The sequence below is a fragment of the Lissotriton vulgaris genome, chromosome 7, assembly GCF_964263255.1.
Source record: "Lissotriton vulgaris chromosome 7, aLisVul1.2, whole genome shotgun sequence".
In the NCBI taxonomy this organism is placed as follows: domain Eukaryota; kingdom Metazoa; phylum Chordata; class Amphibia; order Caudata; family Salamandridae; genus Lissotriton; species Lissotriton vulgaris.
In genome coordinates, this window is record NC_141695.1 from 1,113,576,071 (window position 1) to 1,113,587,552 (window position 11,482).

Here is an 11,482-nt window from a genome sequence, read left to right on the forward strand (position 1 = left end):
TGAGCGGCCTCGTGGCCGACGTGCCCTTTAGTCCTTTTTCCGTTCCACTGACCACTCTCATCTGCCCAGCAACAGGCTATTTTTAGTACTGGTCAAGCCACACATGCGCAGTTCTTACTGACCCGTAAACCCTCAGGAATGTGCCGCTAACTGACCAACGGGTTTGAAACCCACCAATGAGCTGGCAGTGTTCCAAAACATGACCATATATGTCTCTAAAACTGTGTCTTAACTTAGGCCGCCTATCTTTTATTGCCCCAAAATTGTATATAAACGGGGTCACACCGGTGTTCGGTGTGATACCTCTTGCATTACCGAAGGGTGCTGTTTGAGTGTACCACCACCCCATGGGGTCTTAATAAACTTGTTCTTTGCATTTTACAGTTTCCGTGCCAACAGTTCTTGTGTGTAAGTGGGTAATCTCTGGAGCGTGTAGGCCTTGGGAACCCCGCAATACTTCAATTGGCGACCACGAAGGGACTCATCGGCGACTCGGATGCCCGAAGGAGAGGTCGTGACGAAGGCTTGGAAATCCGCCATGGGCGCGCGCTGCCACGAGTGACCCGAGTCTTGGCTGCCACGGTGTTTTTTCCTTTCCTTCCGATCTGACCTTCCAGGTGGCGCCGGTCTCCGACTGAGTTCTCGAAGTGTCCGCATCACTGAGAGAGTGCCGTTTGGCCGATCTGGCTTACAAGACCTTGGCAGTTGGAACCTGGACAGTTGAGTATTTGGTAAGCTTTGTGTTCGGTAAGGTAGTCTTCGGACGCTTACTGAAGTCCTACGAATTGTGTTCGGTAAGGTAGTCTTCGGACGCTTACTGAAAATCTGTGCTTTGTGATCGGTGAGGACGCTTGCCGAATTCTATGAACTTTGATTTGAGTTAGCTAACATTTTGAATTTGTGATCTTTGAACTTATATGTGTAGTGCACTTCACATAGGCAGGCATGTAGAGATGTTTCTCTAACTTTGTTTTTTCCTTTGAGCGGCACAATCGTGAGAAGAACTGTAAGTGCCATTTGGTCCGGTGTCACGCTTTCGTGATACTCTTTGAACATGCCTGTTTTTAGCACACTCCGGGGAATGTGTTGTTTAGGAGATGGTACCTCAATTAGGTTAGCGGAATCACAGCCGGCTCCCCCAGAGGGAACACCAAATAGGGAGATGTATATTAAGTTTGGCCTCCCCCCTATTATGTACGGTAAATTATGGCATAAGTACACTAAGGCCGATCCCGAATTGCAATGGCCCCTACACGGGTCGTACGATTTGAGTAAAATCCAATTTGTAGAGCAATGTATGTTTCAACGCAGGTCTAGACAAAACATGTTTGATTGTGTGCGAATGTGGGAGAAAGCGGCGCGTGAACGAATGAAGCGTGAGGTTGCCTTGGCGGACAAAGAGCAGCGCAAGGCTGCTCGGGATAAGGCTTTACAGCTGGAGGAGAAGGAGGCTCAGGAGAAGAAAGAAAGGGAGGAACGGGAGCGTAAATTGCTAACGACTGGTCAATTTCCTATTCGCCGACCACTTTATCCTGTCCTTAATAATGAAATTGATGATTTCTCTTTGTTAGATCGGTCACCGCCTCCGTACGTTACGCCGACGGCTCCAGCTGTGGATTCTGATGATGACGGGCGGGATAAGTTGGGCAAGAAGGGTGTATCGGCTCTCAGGTTTACCGCGGAGAGGTCCGCTCATTTACGTAGTTGGGCTCGTAAAGTGAATAAGCATAGTGTTACTCAGGATCAATTGATATCAGAGAAAACGGGGTGGTCGGATCTTGAATTAATGTATTTTTTGTCCAGCCTAGCGGATGAAGTTGTAAGCGCATATCGTGAGTTTTCTGATACGTTAGAGCCTAAAGTTTTGTCGGTGTATCGTGAGAATTTAGCTAAAGGTGATTTTGATCTTACAGATGTTGATGACCTGTTCAAGCATTTGATCGCGCTGCGGGATGAGACAACCCATTTGCGACAGGAACGGAAACGGAGGCAAAAGGAGTCTGTGCCGGGAAATGATGAGGCGGTTAAGGAGTGTTCTCTTCGTGGTTCAGATAAGAGCTCTGCGTTGCATGTTATGCCTATGCGTGAAGCGGCGCCTTTGTATGTTCCACCAAAAGGGGAAGGTACGGATGATAATAAGTTGTCGAAGGATGCGAAAGGGTATTTTGTGTACAATTGGGTATATACGCCATGGAATAGGGCAGATGTTATGGCACTGAAAAACTCTTTACCTGATCTCCGAAAGAACCCAGCGGCATTCTATGAGGGGGTAGAGGGGGCTATATCGTCTTGTGTGATGACTCTTGTAGATATAGATTTGTTTTTTGGGCTAATTTTACCACCTGATATGTGGAGGCAAATTCGTAAAACTAATGACGAAACGATTTTGGGGGGGACCTGGAAAGAGATAAATGCTGCAGATTTAGATAGAGAACCAGCATGTAAGCCTTGTCAGCTAATTCTAGATCTTCCGGCAGCTATTTTGCATAAATTGAAAACGCTCGTTCCTGCCAAAAAGATAGATTGGACCATGTTAACGTCGTGCAAGCAGAAACCAGATGAAACAGTCTCAGATTTCTTTACACGCTTCGAGGAGGCATTTCATGATTACAGTGGTCAATCTTTAACTGACGATACGGGTCGGCATTTGTTTGTAGATAAGTATGTGGCTAATCTCCTACCAGAGATTGCTAAGCGATTGAAATTGAGTGAAAGTTCCTGGGCCACGGCGACCCCTGCGTCCTTGTTAACTATGGCTCAGTATTATGAGCGGCAGGAGGTGGAGGCTAAAGAAAGTGTAGAGAAAAAGACGAAGGAATTGAAAACGAAGGTGATGTTGGCGCAGGTTCGGGGAACACAGGGTAGAGGGAATGAGAGAGGTAGACGAGGTGGAGGTAACGCATCGTATGGTCGTACGGACATTGCGGAGGATCAGTGTGCTTATTGTAAGGAGTTTGGGCATTGGGCCGACGATTGTCCGGTACTTCGTGAACAGCGTAGCCAGCGTGGGCGAGGTAGTGGAAGGTCAAGAGGAGGTTATACTGGAATGAGAGGTGGAGGAGGTGATCGTAGACAGGTTGAGGAGAGGGGCCGTGGCCAGGACGAACGAAATACGTTTGATAGACGGAATCAATATCAGATTTTGGAAGGAGAGAATGTGGAACATCAGGATTATGTGCATGCATAGGATTGCGTAGGATGGGGTAAGGAATCAGTTGAAGTGCCAGTAGATCAGCAAGGTCCATATGTAACAGCGGGTATTTTGGGTTCTACTGATCAGTTTCTAGTCGACACAGGAGCTACTCGTAGCGCTCTGTCGAAAAACTTGGTTCTGAGGGCTCCCCTGTCTGGCGAAATGATTACGTGTGTAGGGTTTGATGGCACACCCTCCCCCAGCCCATTGTCCAAGCCCCTTGCACTATGCATTGACAAGTACTTTAGTTTTGGCCAATTTTTGTTATCGCCCCATACCCCAGATAATATCTTGGGCATTGACTTGCTTAAATATTTTCGAGCAACAATACGCTGCGCTCCAGAGGGAGTGCGGGTTATTCTGAATGATAACTACCCTGACCCTGATGATTGTCCTGAACGTGACAGATTTTGTGTCATTTTAGATGTTCCCGCTTTGGCCTCTCTGCCGCACACGTTGTGGGCGACATCAGATACGGATGTGGGAGAGATGCGTATTCCACCAATACACATTACCGTTAAGGAGGGGGCCCCCCTACCACGAGTGCCACAGTATAAGATCTCGAAGGAAGGCGAAATTGCACTAACACACATTGTCCAGGATTTGATTTCTGCAGGGGTGGTGGAGGAGGTCCCTTATAATGTCTGTAACAGCCCTATTCTACCAATTCTTAAGAGAGACTCAGATGGCAAGATCTATCGATTTATTATTGATTTGCGTGAAATAAATAAAATTGTCATTCCCCAATACCCAGTGGTGTCCGATATTACGACCTTGCTTACATTGGTTCCTCCGACGGCCACCATTTTCACTGTTATCGACCTAAAGAATGCGTTCTTCTCTATCCCTGTCCATCCAGATAGTAGATATCTGTTTGGTTTTACGCTCAATAATAAATCATATAGATTTTGTCGAGTTCCCCAAGGATATACTGAGAGCCCTAGCATCTACAGCCAGGCTTTGAAACGACAACTAGATTCCTTCGAATTGCAGTCTGGCGTTGCGCTCATCCAGTACGTGGATGACCTTCTGCTTGCCGCCGACTCCTATGCACAATGTGAACAGAGTACGCTTGCGTTGCTTTCCTTTTTGGCACAAAACAATCACAAGGTCTCCAAGAAAAAGCTTCAATACTGTAGACCCCAGGTGACCTACCTCGGTCATCTGTTGTCTAAGGAGGGGAGGGCATTAACATCTGATCGAATTCAAGCAATTTTAGACACACCAGTCCCCCGCACGCAGAGAGATGTGCGTGCTTTTATAGGGTTGACATCTTTTTGTAGACAATGGATTATGGGTTTCTCACATATCATAAAACCTCTGCTAGCATTATTGTCCAAAACTACACCGATGCCTCTTGAGTGGACAGACGAATGTCAGAAAGCCTTTGAACAGTTGAGACAGGCCCTTTGTTCTGCACCCGTGTTAGGAACACCAGACTACACGAAACTTTTCACATTGTACGTGCATGAGAATGATGGGTGTGCGTTGTCAGTGTTAGTGCAGTTACACGGGGATAAGCAGAGACCATGTGCATACTTCTCTGCCATTTTGGATCCTGTAGCACGAGGGTTGCCTGGGTGTTTTCGAGCGGTAGCGGCAACAGCAGTAGCCATACGACAGAGTGAGGGCATAGTGTTATCACACAAACTGTTGGTGTTAGTTCCTCACGCAGTAGATGCCCTGTTAAACCAAACAAAGACCCAATACCTCACGAGTGCACGACTTACAGGATATGAGCTGACACTTTTAGCGCCACACATAACATTGAAAAGATGCGCTACTTTGAACCCCGCGACTTTATTGCCCTATCCGGCCGAGGAGGGTCAGGAAGAAAAACATCATGATTGTGTTTTCCTGACTGAGGAACAGACAAAGGGTCGTGTTGACTTACAGGATGTGCCACTTCCAGATGTGGATGGGGAACTGTGGGTTGATGGATCGTGTTTGAGGCTGCCAGATGGTACGACTTCTGCAGCATATGCGATCACGACTCTTAAGACGGTGGTTGAAACAGCTAGAATACCACAAAAATCGGCTCAGGCAGCAGAGCTGATAGCTTTAACAAGAGCCTGCGAATTGAGTGCTGGCCTATGTGTGAACATATACACAGACAGCCGGTATGCCTTTGGAGTGGCCCATGACTTCGGACTTCTCTGGAGGGAACGTGGGTTTCTGACATCACACGGAGAGCACATTATGCACGGAGAGTTAGTGCGTGATCTCCTAAACGCGTTGCTCTGCCCCAAGAAAGTAGCGATAGTGAAGTGCAGTGCCCATAAAAAGATCACGGATAAAGTGGGTCAAGGAAATGCCTTTGCAGACAGCATAGCAAGGCAGACGGCTATGTCCCGAACTAGCTCCCCTATGTACGTGGTACAATCACAGGCCGAGAGATGGAGTGATGCTAGAGCAGAGATACGGGATATTCAAAAAACAGCTACAGAATCTGAGCTTGCGGCTTGGGCAGCAGAGGGGGTGCTAGATGATGAAGGTTGTTGGAGAAGCAAAGACATGGAGAAGTGGAAATTGCCTGCGGCTTATTTACAGGCGATGGTCCAGATGACTCATGGACTGGCCCATGTCGGAGCTCTTGCAATCACCCGGCTTTTAACACGAGTTTGGGAACATTCTGAGATTGCGAATACTGCAAAGAGAGTAGTGCAGACCTGCCTGGTATGCTTGCAACACAATCCTGGGAAGGGGACCCATACTCCGAAAGGAGGGTTCGTTCCACCTTCAGCACCGTTTGAAGTGCTTCAAATGGATTACATCCAACTCGAGCGCTGCAACAACCTGAAGTACGTCCTAGTGGTGGTGTGTGCTTTTAGCAAATGGGTTGAGGCCTACCCCACGAAAGACAATACAGCTTTGACAACAGCTAAGGTGTTGCTTAAGGAGTTCTTTCCTCGCTTTGGAGTTTGCAAATTTCTGTGGAGCGATAATGGGCCCCATTTTGTTGGAAAGATTGTGGAATATGTACTGAAGGGGTTAGGGATTCAGCAAAAGTTCCACGCTGTATTCCACCCTCAGTCAGCAGGTTTGGTCGAGCGGTACAATGCCACCTTGAAGCTTAAGCTGGCCAAAATCGTGGCGTCTACATCGTTGAAGTGGCCAGATGCATTGCCGCTAGCACTGCTCTCTCTTAGATCAGTACCCCACTCACGAACTGGCCTTACGCCCTATGAGGTGGTGTTTGGCCGCCCCATGAATATCTGGGGGGTGCCCAAGCCGCGATTAATACATGATGTGCCTTGTGTTATGATGAATGATTATTTGGCATGATTAACAAATGATTTGCTCTCTATTCACCAACAGGTTCGAGAAGCGCTCCCTGACAACTCTGCTGGAGAGGGCCACGATCTTCGTCCTGGGGATCATGTGATGATCCGTTCGTTTGAAAGAGCAAGCAGTCTGGAGCCCAGGTGGAAGGGCCCCGAGCAGGTCCTTCTGGCGACCCGCACCGCCGTACGAGTGACCAACAGGAAGCGGTGGGTGCATTCGACACATTGTCGCCGAGTCTTTCCGGATCTGGTGACTCCTGTTGTGCTGACTGATTATAAGGAGATCTTGGAGAAAGAAAAGAGCCCAGCTGTGACGTCGGCCGAAGTGGAGGGAGCCTTCCCGGACCAATCTGCTACCGGAAGAGAGCGCTACAATCTACGTCCGCGATAAGAAGTTTTTTTTTTGTCCCTTTTTTTATGACTGGTTGGTAACCGCTCCAGGTTTGTGAAACGGAAACCGGGAATTCCAAGGGGGGGGGATCAGTTCTGCCAGAGTAGCGACACCCGTCTTGGCCCGGAGAAGAAAACAACGGCTACCTCGGAGTTCAGCACCGCATTTTTCTTTTTTAGGTATACACGTACGTGTATCTGAGACTATTTGTGAAAACTTGTGAACAATTTGTGTCATTTGAGACTTTGCACAGACTTTCTTGAACTATGGCATCAACGGCATCTCGTGACAAGAAACTGTTGGGTGCCTTTCTTTTTCTTCTAACCATTGTGGTGATAGCTGTTATAGCCTGGGTAGTCGAACTTGTGGTGCCTGTACGTGAACATTTGCTGCCGACTACCCCGGCACCGTCTGAACATTTCCATTTTACATTGCCCTTCCATGAAGAACGCCATCGCCAAACGTATTTAAATAACAGCTTCATTCAGATTCTTCACCACACGCATAACATGACCAATACCTCTAACTGCTGGGTGTGTGGAATGTTGCCTGGGCACCAGAAGAGAGGGGGCACCCCACTTATTCCACTCCCGTTTTCGCACAATGGGTCTTGCAATGCTTGGTACACTCTCCTCTTTACTTTGAGATGGCCAACAAAAGGGGGGGTGCTTTTTCGCCTAAATAAAGAATGTCCCCATGACAAGGATGGGTTTCCACGGGCAGAGGGTACACGTTTTGAATGGGAAGAATACAGGCCTGATAATGTGTCTGCCCCACGAATATATAGCAATCAGCGAAACGTGAATGTATCCAGTGCTCATGTTATAAATGTCATTTCCACCAAAGCCGATTTATGCATCAGAAACAAGGGCACGATTGCAGTGGGGAAAAGTGAATGTAATATTACTCTCACGTTTGATAGCCCGAATGGCATTTCATTTGTCGCATCTCGAAACACCTACTTCATCTGCGGAACGAAGGGGTACCATCAGCTTCCGGTGGGGTGGTTGGGCACATGCTATGTATCGTTTGTGCTACCTCCTGTATTCATTGCCCCTCCGATGTATCATAACGACTATACTCTGTACCATGATTTTGTTTTGAACAGAGTTAAGCGAACTGTTGCTTTAGAGGACATTGATCAAACGGACACTGCATTACAACAGTATGTGGATTTCAATCTGGGACTATTCTCCTTTGTGGGGGCTGCATTGAACAGCCGGAAAATCAGACGGCTGACTCGCGTTGTCGAGGCTGTTGCGAATGACACTGCTATTGCCCTGGGGAATATTACCGAAGAACTGCAGATTTCCAGAATTGTCACCCTCCAAAACAGGATGGTGCTGGATGTTGTTTTGGCTGATCGTGGGGGGGCATGTAGAATCATCGGAAGCAGCTGTTGTGTTTACGTGCCTGATAATTCTCCATCTGTGTATGATGCGATTTCCAAGCTGCATAAGATAGCTGCCGAAATACACCCGGACAATGGAACTTGGACACTTTCTGGATGGTTCTGGTCCATGATTGCAACTTGGGGCTGGAAACTGTTGACAATTCTCTGCATACTTGTGGGAGCAATGTTCTTTATATGCTTGTGTATCCAATGTGGCCCTACCTTATGTTCAATGTGTCTATCAGCTTGCTTACCATCGAGGCGAGCTCTTGCCCATGACAAAATAATGCTACACAAAGAGGTGACACAAATTATGTTAATAGACATCGAGGACGAACATCCAGAGTATGTTCATTATGAGGTAGATTCAGCTAAACGCTAAAAGGGTCGTCTGTCGTAATTGGCCCGCTTGGATTAGCGACTAGCTGAACCTACACGTTGTCCTCCTTAACTTGGCTATATACGATAAACGCCATTTTTGAATGTTGCAGCGGCCATCTTAGACCATGAGCGGCCTCGTGGCCGACGTGCCCTTTAGTCCTTTTTCCGTTCCACTGACCACTCTCATCTGCCCAGCAACAGGCTATTTTTAGTACTGGTCAAGCCACACATGCGCAGTTCTTACTGACCCGTAAACCCTCAGGAATGTGCCGCTAACTGACCAACGGGTTTGAAACCCACCAATGAGCTGGCAGTGTTCCAAAACATGACCATATATGTCTCTAAAACTGTGTCTTAACTTAGGCCGCCTATCTTTTATTGCCCCAAAATTGTATATAAACGGGGTCACACCGGTGTTCGGTGTGATACCTCTTGCATTACCGAAGGGTGCTGTTTGAGTGTACCACCACCCCATGGGGTCTTAATAAACTTGTTCTTTGCATTTTACAGTTTCCGTGCCAACAGTTCTTGTGTGTAAGTGGGTAATCTCTGGAGCGTGTAGGCCTTGGGAACCCCGCAATACTTCAGGGGAGCCAGTGGAGGTCTCTCAGGTGACCGGAAATGTGAGCTTGGCGGGGGATGTCTAGGATGAGTCTGGCTGAGGCGTTTTGGATGTGTTGGAGTTTTTTCTGTAGTTTGGCTGTGGTTCCGGCATAAAGGGTGTTTCCGTAGTCCAGTCGGCTTGTGACTAGTGCGTGGGTGACCATCTTTCTTGTTTCGGTGGGGATCCAACTGAAGATTTTTTTGAGCATGAGTAGGATGTTGAAGCATGATGATGAGACAGCGTTGACTTGTCTGGTCATCGAGAGGGAGGAGTCCAGGATGAAGCCCAGGTTACGTGCGTGGTCCGTAGGTATGGGTGCAGTTCCCAGGGCCGGTGGACACCATGAGTCGTCCCAGGCAGAGGGGGATGAACCTAAGATGAGGACTTCCGTTTTGTCCGAGTTCAGTTTTAAACGGCTGTTCTTCATCCACTCGGCTACTTCTTTCATTCCTTCGTGTAAGTGGGTTTTGGCAGTGTTTGGGTCTTTGGTGAGGGAGCGGATCAGCTGGGTGTCGTCTGCGTAGGAGATGATGTTGAGGTTGTGTTGGCGTGCGATGGATGCGAGGGGACTCATGTAGACGTTGAAGAGGGTGGGGCTGAGCGATGATCCTTGTGAAACGCCGCAGATGACTTCGGTGGCCTCTGATCTACAAGGGGGGAGGCGGACTCTCTGGGTTCTTCCGGCGAGGAACGAGATGATCCAGTCCAATGCTTTTCCTTGTATTCCGGCGTTGCTGAGGCGTTGTATGAGGGTGCTATGACAGACTGTGTCGAAGGCTCCGGAGAGGTCAAGTAGGGTGAGGGCAACTGTTTCTCCGTTGTCCAGTAGTGTTCGAATGTCGTCTGTTGCTGCGATGAGGGTGGTCTCGGTGCTGTGTTTGGCTTGGAAGCCGGACTGTGAAGGGTCGAGGGATTTGTTGGATTCGAGGAAGGCGGCGAGCTGACTGTTGATGGCTTTCTCAATGACTTTGGCAGGGAATGGGAGGAGCGAGATGGGGAGGTAGTTCTTAAGTTCAGTGGGGTCTGCTGTGGGTTTCTTCAGAAGGGGGCTGAGTTCGGCATGTTTCCAACTTTCCGGGAAGGTAGCGGAGTTGAGGGAGCAGTTGATGATGTCTCGGAGATGGGGTGCGATAATGGAGTCTGTTTTGTTGAAAATGTGGTGAGGACGGTTTGCGATCCTGAGTGGATGGAGTTCATCAAGCGGATGGTGTCTTCAGTGGTGATTGGGTTCCAGGCGCAAAGGTTGTTAGAGGGGGGTTTTGGTTCAGAGGTGGGTGGAGTGGACTGGTCTCCGGGCTGGTTTTCAAAGCTGTTATGTATGTCGGCGATTTTGTTGTGGAAGAATGAGGCTAGGGAGTCGCAGAGGTCTTGGGAGGGAGTGATGTCGTTGGTGCCGGCGGTGGGGTTGGTAAATTCTTTGACGATGTTAAATAGTTCCTTGCTGTTGTGGGCGTTGTTGTCAAGTCGATCCTTGAATGCTGATTTCTTGGTGGATCGGATCAGTTGGTGGGGTTTGCGGGTGGCGTTCTTGAAGGTGGCCAGGTTGTTAGTGGTTGGGTTTTTTTCTCCAGGCATTCTCGAGGGTGCGACAGAACTTCTTGGATTTCTTAAGGTCATCGTTGAACCAGGGGGCTTTATTGCTACCTTGCTTGATTTGATGGTTTTTCAAGGGTGCTAGTTCGTCGGCGCTGTGGGTGATCCATTGTGTGAGGTTGGTGGCTGCTTGGTTTGGGTCGATGATTTGGCAGGAGGGTTTTGGTGAAGCGATGTGAAGAGCTGGTCGGTGGTAATTTTGTTCCAGTTTCTTCGGGGAGTTGGTTGTGGGTGGTTGTGGGTCGTGGTCTTTTTGTAGTTGAAGTGAACGCAGCTGTGGTCCGTCCAATGGAGAGCTGTGGTGTGATTGAAGGAGATGTGCTTGCTGGAGGTAAAGATTGGGTTGAGCATGTGCCCGGCATAGTGGGTGGGGGTATCAACAAGTTGTTCGAGTCCGAGGTTGGCCAGGTTGGCCAGAAGGGTGGTGGTGTTGCTGTTGTTTTTCTTTTCCAGGTGGAAGTTGAGGTCTCCCAGTAGAATGTAGTCCTCGGAGGGGAGGGCGTGTGGGCTGATGAAGTCAGTGATGTCTTCGCTGAATTGTGTGCAGGGTCCTGGTAGCCTGTAGATGAGGGTGCCTCTGAGTGTGGTCTTGGGGTCGGTGTGGGTCTGGAAGTGAAGGTGTTCGGCGGTAGCAAGGTTATCG